The sequence below is a fragment of the Sinocyclocheilus grahami genome, unplaced genomic scaffold (assembly GCF_001515645.1).
Source record: "Sinocyclocheilus grahami isolate Dianchi unplaced genomic scaffold, SAMN03320097.WGS_v1.1 scaffold293.1, whole genome shotgun sequence".
NCBI lineage: Eukaryota > Metazoa > Chordata > Actinopteri > Cypriniformes > Cyprinidae > Sinocyclocheilus > Sinocyclocheilus grahami.
The window spans coordinates 1,334,334-1,347,103 of record NW_015505472.1 but is presented as its reverse complement, the minus strand read 5'-3'; positions in this window follow the sequence as shown (position 1 = coordinate 1,347,103).

Here is a 12,770-nt window from a genome sequence, read left to right as displayed (position 1 = left end):
ACTTCAATTACAGGATTAAGGAGAAGGGATGTTTAATAAGAGCATAAATATTTTCTGATGTTGATTTAAAACAGCCATGATGGTGTCTGGCATGTGTAAACCAAGCACAGTTTACCTTAGTCTGCATTATGCTGAGCTGAAAGTATTGCAGCTGTTTTGGGTTTATCGTCGCGCTAATATTTCAGTTCTATGACCTCAGTCTAACTTGATAAATATTAGCTGTGGAAAAAGTTGCCTGTAGCCACCGTAAGGCGCAAACAAGCCATCCGAAGGCCATAGAGGGTTTGAGATTTAGCAAGGATTTAAAGGGGTTTTTGGGTGTGCATGGGCCGCAGCTGTCCTGAAATAGGAGAAGTCAATGTTGAGACACTAGCGTCCATGTTTATGTTAGAACGGCTGCAGGTGGGCCATTCCAGTGGTCACGCATAACTTTACATCACATGGAGTTTGATTTAAAACTCTGTGGGTCAAGCAGTCAACAACACCTTCCCATAATCCACTGCATTGATTCTAACATGTGATATGATACCGGTCTTTTAAGATACAATGCTATTGCTAATAACAGTGACCAAAGCTTTTTTAGAGTGGCAAAGTGCCAAAGTGGCCTGTCAAAAGGCTAGAGCCATAGAGCTCTGATTAAACCACATTCCTAATATGATTTAACACTGCAAACCTTTGCATTGAGTGCGACGCATGCTATTCAGACACCACTCGGTGTATGAGTGGACTATTAAATTAAAGCACGAACCATTAAGCTGCTATGTACAATAATAGACACTGCAAAGAGGGTGAATGTATGAACATCAAGTACCACTATTGAATTTTATTTAGCAGTGATTCTAAAAATGTTCTTAAAGGATGCATGAAAGTAAAACAATGGAAGTAACTGTAGTTAGGATAGCAAAATTAATAGACTTAAAAACACTTCCCATATTGGTTGTTGATGTCAAAAGTTGTGCAGCCAATTAAATTCTAGAGCAAACTAGATACTGTTTGATAGAAGTTAGTCAAATTGAACAATATTGTAAAATATTCTTAAAATTCTATATATATATATACTGTGTGTACATACATATATATATATATATATATATACACACACAAAAGTCTTTACTGCCATTTTGATCAATTTAATGCATGCTTGCTGAATAAAAATAATTTAATCCAAAAAATATAAATTCTCATTGACCTCAAAATAAACAGTATACACTGTATTGACCATTTGATACAGGTATAGCAAGCTAATCAGCTAGAAGTGTACTAAAGTATGCTGAACATATACAGTAGCTTGCCATTAAACGATGACCAAAAAAAGTTTACATTCAAAATCTACCAATTTATATTGTACCAATAACATGTACCAATTTATACTTTCTCAGAATGATTTGGCTGTCGAGAGCATGACACCATCTATCTACAAATCCTGAAGCAAAACCAAAGTCACACACTTTCTCCAGACAGCCCATGAGGCACAGACACTTTGAATGCTGGATGTTTGCGATGAAAAAAAAAAAAAATCTTATAGAAAGTCTGATGCACATCACAAAAGGAGTGTTGTGAACTTTGCTCTGCACTTCTCGAAATGAGCTGTGCTGAATTCTCCTGTCCAAAGGGAGGCACAGGGAGAAAACCCTATTAAATTTGGGGGTGCAGACTTCTCAAACTGACAGCCCATGCTGAGACTGCAGAGGGACAAAAAAGAAAAGAGAAAGAGAGAAAGCCAAAAACATCTCCCACTCTCAGACATGTCACCCATGTCAGGTCCATGTCAAGGTAGCCTGGGAGGGAAAAGAAGAAATGGCTTTTTTAGTAGAGCCAGGTCAACACAAAGAGCACCTAATGATGTGTCCAGATACAGGTTGGCAGGGATGGACAGAGAGTGTGTCCTCCGCTGAGAATTAATTAAATAAACAGTGAAGGAGCTGGAGGGATGAATAACACTCATCTTATTCCTTTTGAGCCAGAGTTTGGCATTTTAAAAGCAATAAAAGTCAGTTCACGGGTTTGGGACACCTGTCAAGTTGCCATTAATGGATGACGGTTAAAGAAGAACATTAATGTCATTATATGATAATGAATAGGGAATAATGAATAAAGCACATGATTTGTCAGGTTGTGTTTGGAAATAGATGAATATTTCAGATAGTGTGTGTAGTCGGATTCCCTCCAGGCACGGGTAATGGGCAGATGTGCTGGATGTGATGCCAGCAGAGACTGCATTAGACTGCTGAGGAGGCCAGTGACTGACATAAGGAAGACAGTTTGAGACACACACTTCACAGATGCTGGCGAAAAAACAAAAGCAGGAATCCCCACCCACGTCACCAACTGTGTTCTACTTCCGTCCGTGACTTTTGACCTTACGCACACACACTAATACTTGCAGCTTCTCTCATGCGACGCTGATTCTTCTCATGCAGGCCAATATAAAGCCAAGTTTAGATTTCAAAGAACTTCCTTCTCAGTCCTGTTTTAAGAAATATTGACTTTTCCAGCAGTCGGTACCAGTCAAGTGAGTTCATTATTGACTTCTTAAGGAAAAAGCAACTGAAGCCTCTGCATTTTTTTCTGACATGGCTGGACTGATTTTGACTGATCTTTTAATCTTGCCGTGTTATTTAGCAACGTGACTCAGTGAGAGAATTAATTGGACAGCAATGGGACAGATTGTGCATGCTAGGGGCAGCTTTATCCAGAGTAATGCTGGGAAATTGGAATGTGAATCATCTGTTTTAAATTGCTCACTGACTTCAAAGGTGCATCAGTATACAGTTAAAGTTTGAAGGTAGAGAGAGAGAGTGACATTATCATAAAGAGAGGATGGGGCAAAATGAGAGAGAGAGAGAGAGTCAGAATATAGAAACCCCTCAAAATCGATACATCTTCAAAATATTTATTCTCATTTTAAAGTCAGATGTTTTCTAAATCTGATTTGGGCTCAATAAGCATTTCTCAATATTATCAATATTGAAAACAGTTGTGTTGCTTAGATGAAATACATCTTTTGTGACAATACAAAAATCTTTACTGTCGCTTTTGATCAATTTAATACAAATTAGCTAATTAAAAGTATTGATTTCTTTCAATAAATAAATAAAATAAAAATCTTACTGACACCAAACTTTTGAACGGTAGGGTATAATTAAATATGTGTGGAAGATAGAGGATAAGCAAGCAGGCTAATGCAACCAATGGTATGCTAAGCTTGTACGCTGAACATATAGCTTGCAAAATGCATGCTAACTAAAAACAAACAAACAAATAAATAAAATTTCCAACAACATACATGAAAAAGTTTAGGACTTCTAGTCAGGCACTGAATAGAGTACTAACCAATAAAAGTTATTTTTCAGCAAATAGGATCACTTTGGGGTCCTACCCGTTGAGTGTATATTGATTGCACAATTGTTATTCAGCTCCACTATGGTTTGTAACACCACTACAAATGGCTGTCCCCTCAAATAGTGCACTAAATGAGGGTACAGAGGGCGATATCAGATACAACCCATTACACTGGTCCCTCCAAAGATATGGTTAGGGTCCGTAGTGTTGGGTCTGAGTTCACCTTGTCAAGTCTGATTTGAGTCCCAGTTCTTAACCAGATGAGTTTGAGTGGGAGACATCTATTAATGTCTTAATATCATGTTGTTACTAACTTTTTATCTTTCCTGTTCCACGTGGTGGACTCGACTGTATTATTCTTGGACTTGGAAACAAAATTCAAAATCAAATAAGAATTTACCCGAGTGCGTGACAAGTCTGAGTTCATTCATAATTGCACTCATGTCTGGACTTAAAGGGCTAGTTCACCCAAAAATGAAAATTAGGCTGCGTTTTACTCACCCCCGAGGCATCCTAGGTGTATATGACTTTCTTCTTTCAGACGAATCCAGTCGGAGTTATATAAAAAAAATTGTCTTTGATCTTTCAAGCTGTTTAATGCCACTCAGTGGGTGTTGCATTGCTTCAGTCCAAAAGAACTTAAACTAAAATATAAAATTTTTATTTAATCCATCAAATCTATAAAGTGTCCCCCGGAACTGCTTCTGTTTACAACAGTGAGCGCAAGCTAGATTCAAGTGATTATTACGTTTTTAATATGGATATTTGTCTTACAAAAACGCATCGATTCGCTACAGAAGGCCTTTGTTTTTATGGATGGGCGATTTTTATTTAAGTTATTTTGGACTGAAGCAATGAAACACCCGCTGAGTGGCATTAAACAGCTTGAAAGCTCAAAGACAATTTTTTTATATAACTCCGACTGGATTTGTCTGAAAGAAGAAAGTCATATACACCTAGGATGCCTCGGGGATGAGTAAAATGCAGCCTAATTTTAATTTTTGGGCGATCTAACCCTTTAATTCCGAGTCCAACTTTGAAAACACCAACTCTATTCTCCAATGTAATTTTATGGTAATTTTCACCATTTTTATCATCCACAAGGTCAACACTGTGAGTCTGAACACCTGTAAAATATATAATTGTAAATTTCTGGGCTAGGACACACAGTATGCACTGAGACCAATTTGTGTTTGTGGATTTTAATAATTTAGTTTACAGAGCTAAGTGGCTAGGTCACCACAATACAAACTCATTCATTTTCTCTTTCTGACATGCACACACACAGCAACATTAGATCTGGCTATTACAATTCACCTTGAAACACCCCTACATGGTGCAATCGGGATTACTTGGGGTTACCAAGAGTGTCATGTAGAAAATAGAGCATTTGTTCAAACCAAAGGCATTCTGTATTTCATTCTCAAACTGTGCAGCAGCGGAGAAAATGCCTTTGGCACTCAACAAATGTAGCAAGTGGCACATCATCGCATTCAGTTACCATTTGGAATGTGTGATATGCATGCGTGTCTTATAAGCAAGAATTCAGGAGAATAAATAAGCCACTGAAAAAGGCTACGAACACACAAATGTGTGGGAAATCAAGGTCGATCTGAAATAATTCAACCAGCTAGCGCATATCAAACGTTAAAAATGCTGGAATCTAACTCAGAAGCTCAACACAGAGATGGCATGTAAGGCAAGGGCCTGTTATTGTGGGGCTGTAACCCAAACAAACAATCCAGACACATTTCCTGCTGCGAGAGGGGGAAGGTAGCTGTTTGTGCAAAGTGCTTACAGAGGGATCTCGATGTAAAGGTTAACGCTAAATCCGCAGACAGGTTCTCTTCTCTCTCTCTTTTTAGAACGGTTAAGATGAAAGGAAGCTGTTTCTAAATCAGTAAAGAAAAGGGCAAAGAGGAACTAGACGGGTTGAAGGTATATACTTGTTTTTTTGTGAAACCGAGGTATGCTGCTTCCTTGTAAAGAGAGGGGCCAGAGGCATTATTATTCCAGAACTCATCCTGCAGCAGATGTCTTGCTTTTTTTAGGTCCTGGAGGAGTGGCGTCTGACCCATGCTAACCCCTGGTCTAATGAAGGAATGACTTTGGTCGGAAGCAGTTGAAAGTAAACTGCAGTGTGTGAAAACTCTGACTCAAATTAACATGAGAAATTCATCTTGTGGATTAAGTTCAGCTTCTCAACAGCATAAAGACGGTGGCTGGAGACATTGAGCTTCTGAGCCTAATGTTTTGTCAGAAACGTAATGTCTCCACAGTTTTTATGCTGACATGACACTAATTTTTTGTCCGGATCTATCAAATTACTCATTAAATTACACTGAATTACTCAAAACACATTTAAACTATAACACATTGAATATATCTCTGATATTAATTGAATGCCATTAAAATTGATTAACTGATTTGTTTTTATACGTAACCTTGAAAAATATATATTTAAAATCTTTTTAAAAATAATGATTAATATGTGCACTCATATTAAGATGTAAGTGAAATATGTTATTACTTTTGACTTGAAGGTCATCACATTTTTAGAGTCATTAACTTAACATTTTTCTTGAAAATGGTAAGTTTTTCAAAACCATATGAAACAACATGAATACAAAACAGCATATTTCTGAGAACCTGGCACATGTATTTATATTTTTAAAAGATTTTTCTTTACCGTGGACACTCTTATTTCTCCGTGACCCTGAAATAGAAGCATATTTGAATCCCCAAACACATAAAATGCACCACGCATCTCGGGAGATGAATTGGCCTTCATCTCAGAACAAACAATCCCTTCAATTTGCATTCTACTGAGCCGTGTCCATTCTGAATAAACTGCTGCACATTTATGGATGTTATACTGAAATACGAAGCTTGTTTGCTGTTCTTAATATTATTTCGGCTAAACATTATACGAATATGAAGACAAATTAAATCATGAATATTTACTTTTGCTAATGTTTTTTTCTCCATCAACGCTGTTAATGGCTGCACAAACATCTGCAGAAATGAGAAAACTCTGCATTAGTCAGTGTGTTGCATTGCTTCGCAATACACTACATGAAAATCTACAACCAGATGGTAGTTAGCAGCTAATGCGCCCAGTAATCAAATAAAATAATCCAATACTCATTTTCTACTTTATGAAGACTTAAAAACAAATAGAGTTATTCAGATGTTTTTAAAACTGCAATTTGCTAGATCGAAATGAAACAGTTCGTTTGGCTGAAGATTAGATCCATTTTCCATGCGAGGGTGCATATCCTCAACATTTAATAGCAAATGAAAGCATTACATATGCATTTGCTTGAAAAATGACGACATTAATGGCCATCTGGCTCTGTATGTATCAATCTCAAACTTGGCTTTGAAACTCACCTTAATTGCTAAATATGTGCAACCAAATGGCTGTGAGTTATATTGATATGTAGCGCAGATACAAGCACCGAAAAGGTGGGGAGTGATGGGAACGTGCCAGTTTACAAATGCAGCAAGACCTGATGAATACATACATCAAAGTATAAGGATTGCGAGTGCAAAAATGAATCTCACATCGGCCTCCAAATTATTCGTCTGGATATTATGAGAACGTATTGTGTCGTTACTCAAATGTCAAACGTAGGCATGCGCGCTGTACATCAAGCACGTATGCATGTGCCAGTGTGTCTTAATATCTACTGGTCTTTGCATATGACACCCCAACATAAAATAGTAACGAGAGCCATTTGATTCGTCATGTTCGCCTACCAGGACAGACGAACGCCAGACATAAACCACCTTGTAGCCATAAAATACCCTACTAAATGGTTTTACACTATCCTGTAGAGCTTTACTACTGTCTCAGTATCACCTAATCTGCTTGATTTTATGACCCATTCGCAGAGGATTGTGGGCAGACCACAAGAACATCTCTCCACTGTTTTTCTCCACCCACCTCTCCCTCTCTAACCTGCCTTTGGCACTTTACCAGATTACCTCTGACAGCCTGACTGACACGAGGTGAACCTTGGTGATGACAGACAATAGCCTTTATCAGTGACTTACACACCGCAAGGCTGCTGTTCTGAAGATTAGGTCCTGTGATCAGGATTTCCCCCCAAACCACAACTGGAGCTTTTGAATATTTCATTTTTATCCAAGGGGTCAAGATTTGACTGGTTAGCAATTAGCCTCTGCAGATAGATACTATAACTACGCCATCGTTATACATTAATGCCCATTTAAACGTATATTGTGTATCATGACAATTATTTGTTTTGCAAGCAACATATCAACAAATGTACCTGTGGCAATATTTCTGAAAAAAAAATATTTTGTTGCTTCCTGTATGTTTTACGAGACTCATACCCAAGTGCTTCACATCACAAGTGCAGTGCTGTACGGGGTGAGTTACCGAGCAAGTTTACTACATCAGAAAAGCCATACATATGCAGCTGGTTATGTGATGCAAACTTCAAAATATTTTAGTTTACATCACATACACTAGTAAAAGTGTTTTGTGATTATAACATAGTACCGTGCAAGGAACTGCACGAAAATTGTTAATTTATAATCTGCCCACATATTCATAATTTGTGTGAGAATGAATAAAATTCAACAAAGATGCCATTTTACAATTCATTTTAACTGGAAACTTCAGTGAATTTTTGAGTTCTAAAAAAAAAAATAAAAAACAAAAAAAAAAACCTTTTATACGTATGTATATATATATATATATATATATATATATATATATATATATAGATATAGATATAGATATAGATATAGATATAGATACACACATTGTAACTACTGTTTATAACTCTAATATTTCATTAAATTATAGTACATGTTTTACCAGTGACTGATTTTCTTTAGAGAGCACTTAAAATTGTGTATTGGACGTACTTTTTCTGCCGTTTTTCGTACGTTTGCTGCCTTTGATGTCACAGCCCATGACCGTTTCTAGACATTTGTGCTAACACTGTCAGGATGCTATTTTCTTGCTGCTTCAGAATGATTAGTCACATGACTTTTATGGCTCATTTTATCAGCTCAAAATGGTCCAAAAGTGAGTTTCTAAATGCAAAAATGAAAGGAAAACAACACACTGTGATTGAGATGAATGAGAATGCTAATGGCTAGCTTACTCCAGGTGTTACAGACCTCACAAAAACTCACAATTCTCTCCAGGGCTGCTTTTTAATTGGCTCATTTCCTGACTATGAAGTAGTTGTTTTAATTGACTAGGACCTTTATTGGCTAAGAGATAGGGTAATAGGAAGCAAATGGACAGAGAGGGAAAAGGAAACTCAAGGGAAGGGAAGGGAAGGGCAGAGAGTCTGATTCACTCTGACATCTCTGGGACATGTGCCGCATGGTTTTCCAGTCTAATATTACCAGGTTTGAAACATAACCTTGGATTGATGATATTAATGCCCTCTTCTCTGAATACAAATTTGCATTTGAAAATTCTGATGACCTTGGACATATTTATGCTTCCTTTCTTATAGCATCAGCATATTTTGAAAAGTAACACTATTTAGAAGTTACATCCTGTCAACAATGGTTTTCCTATGACAGTTCAAACAGTAATACGATCTCATGAAAATGCTCAGCAGACAACCTGTCAATGCAAACACAAATGGCCACATAAAACAATGATGACCTAAGAAAAATATTTAGCTATACAGTAGGGGGTCAACAATGGAAGTCTGAAAACTGACAATGATGTCACTTTCAATAAGCAGACTCAGTATAAACCAATATAAACCCTCACAAGTGATTAAATGATAAAATATGCCCAACATAATTCTTAATCCACCTGTACCACAGATGTGAGCTGACAGCTTTAAACACATGCTCACCATTCCATGTCCTGGGGCTTCATTGGGAATTCTCTAGGAATACCATCAGGCAAGTTTCTGTGGCACACACACACACAGAAATATGATGTGATTTTGATGTGAGATTTGTATGACTTACTAAAAGTTGCACAGGCTTTTAATTCACTATTAAGAATTAGCCATCATTAGATTATTCCACTAACAAAAGTTTCCAATAAAGGAGTTTTAAGATGAAGTACAGAGTACTCGCCTGGTCATGTGATCTCAAAATGGTAGCCTCCATGAGGTGACCCGCTACATGTAAAATTTAATTGATTTTACTGGGCTACTGTAATGCTGCTGACAGATTTATCTTAAATACAAGTTTCCTAGTCGAAAATTGGACATGAATGGCCTCTCAAGTCGTATTTACGTCTGGAAAACTAATGTTGATACCCAAGTGTGGTGAAGGAGAGAACCATTGTTGTAGTGACTGCTTTATTTCTTTTTTTTCCCCACAACATCTATGCTTTATCTTGTATATTTAATATATGTTTACATATATAAATACCCATTTGGTGCATACTGTTTGCATTTACACAGCAAAAACAGCATTTATTTGACCAAAATTCCAGAATCATCACCAAGCTGAATATCTAGCGCGGTGAATGTTTATTTGTGTGTCAATCAATGGGAGGCTATACATTTTATAAAAAAAAAAAAACATAGGATATTTCCTAAATATCCTCTATATTTTTTGGTTTAAGATTTCCCCAAGAAATAAGCAAGAATTATCCTGCCGTCCCCATTATTCCTATTCTCTCTGACGACAAAGCACTTGAACACAACAAATGAATTAGGACTTTAGTGGGAAGTAGGAAATTTAGAAAAGCACAGAGGCAGCATTAGTTTTTTGTAGGTGTATACGAATATATATTTTTAAATGTACTATTTTCCTTGCATAATTTACAGTTAATTTATTTGCACATTTTTAATGATGAAAAAATATAGGATGCCACTTTAAATAGTAAAAATAAACAATTCACAATTTTATATTAGAAATCTTTCGTATATGCATTTGCATCAATATAAGCAGAATTTTGAGGAAAGAGACCACAGAAACAACCAGAAACTCCAACTTTGTTACTAAACTACTTAAAATGTTTGGTGTAGATTACTTTAGTACAATATTATTGGTGATATATGTACACTTAAAAGGTAAATGAGCTGCTCCATTTGCACAGATGAGGGCCCTTTCTCTCTCTAAGAGACAATTTATTCAGATGCTCTGGGTTTGCCTGCCCATGTGCCGCATGGTTTTCCAGTCTAATATTACCAGGTTTGAAACATAACCTTGGATTGATGATATTAATGCCCTCTTCTCTGAATACAAATTTGCATTTGAAAATTCTGATGACCTTGGACATATTTATGCTTCCTTTCTTATAGCATCAGCATATTTTGAAAAGTAACACTATTTAGAAGTTACATCCTGTCAACAATGGTTTTCCTATGACAGTTCAAACAGTAATACGATCTCATGAAAATGCTCAGCAGACAACCTGTCAATGCAAACACAAATGACCACATAAAACAATGATGACCTAAGAAAAATATTTAGCTATACAGTAGGGGGTCAACAATGGAAGTCTGAAAACTGACAATGATGTCACTTTCAATAAGCAGACTCAGTATAAACCAATATAAACCCTCACAAGTGATTAAATGATAAAATATGCCCAACATAATTCTTAATCCACCTGTACCACAGATGTGAGCTGACAGCTTTAAACACATGCTCACCATTCCATGTCCTGGGGCTTCATTGGGAATTCTCTAGGAATACCATCAGGCAAGTTTCTGTGGCACACACACACACAGAAATATGATGTGATTTTGATGTGAGATTTGTATGACTTACTAAAAGTTGCACAGGCTTTTAATTCACTATTAAGAATTAGCCATCATTAAATTATTCCACTAACAAAAGTTTCCAATAAAGGAGTTTTAAGATGAAGTACAGAGTACTCGCCTGGTCATGTGATCTCAAAATGGTAGCCTCCATGAGGTGACCCGCTACATGTAAAATTTAATTGATTTTACTGGGCTACTGTAATGCTGCTGACAGATTTATCTTAAATACAAGTTTCCTAGTCGAAAATTGGACATGAATGGCCTCTCAAGTCGTATTTACGTCTGGAAAACTAATGTTGATACCCAAGTGGGGTGAAGGAGAGAACCATTGTTGTAGTGACTGCTTTATTTCTTTTTTTTCCCCACAACATCTATGCTTTATCTTGTATATTTAATATATGTTTACATATATAAATACCCATTTGGTGCATACTGTTTGCATTTACACAGCAAAAACAGCATTTATTTGACCAAAATTCCAGAATCATCAGCAAGCTGAATATCTAGCGCGGTGAATGTTTATTTGTGTGTCAATCAATGGGAGGCTATACATTTTATAAAAAAAAAACCCATAGGATATTTCCTAAATATCCTCTATATTTTTTGGTTTAAGATTTCCCCAAGAAATAAGCAAGAATTATCCTGCCGTCCCCATTATTCCTATTCTCTCTGACGACAAAGCACTTGAACACAACAAATGAATTAGGACTTTAGTGGGAAGTAGGAATTTTAGAAAAGCACATCCTATGATGAAAATTACAGGCCTCTCTCATCTTTTTAAGTGGGAGAACTTGCACAATTGGTGGCTGACTAAATACTTATTTGCCCCACTGTACTAAGATTTGACATAATAAAATGCATCTAAGCTAAGCCTGTCATTCAGACAAAAAGTCACAGAACACTCTAAAGAGTGTAAATCCCAGCATTCTAATACGCATGAACCATATTTTTGGCATTAAAATCAGGACAGATTGGGTAACAGAGCATTACTTTTAACTAGTTGCAGTCATCCTTCAACAGAACACACATTTCATCACTGTCTCAAAATGTACAATAGCTTAACTGAAATTACATCAGAATTAACTTGGGGAAATCTAACAAAATACATAAAGTGCATTTGTAATCCTGTTCAATTTATGGTAAAACAAAACAGCATATCAGTTAAGTTAATAGGGTGATTGATTGATTTCATATAGACATGAAGGGATACCTTCGACAATAAATTCATTAGGGAGCAAAATTATGATTTTTCTTGTAGAAATATGGTCATAAGTGCCAATATTAGCAGATTATTGACAAAACTGTTAACTAGTGTGGAAAACAATGAACAGTACGATCAAAAATGTGTTCCACGAAATCAGAGAGAATGGGAATTTGTGCGCTACATTTACCAAATCATCAACATGATTAATAGTGGATTACACATCATAAAAATAGAGACCCAATTACTAGGGGTAAATTAGAACCCAGCATTACCACCATGCTAATAAGCACTGAACATAATTGCATTTACTGCAGTATAGCCAGGCGAGATAGATAAAGTCCCCCTTTATCTCATTAATCTCTCAATAACGTCCACTACGTATTTTGGCCATTATCACTATGATTATATATAGTGTCTGCCATGAAAAGAAAGAACATAGCGCTCTCGTTGCATCGGCCCCATCTCTGAGCTCGAGGAAAGGTTTTCTCTGG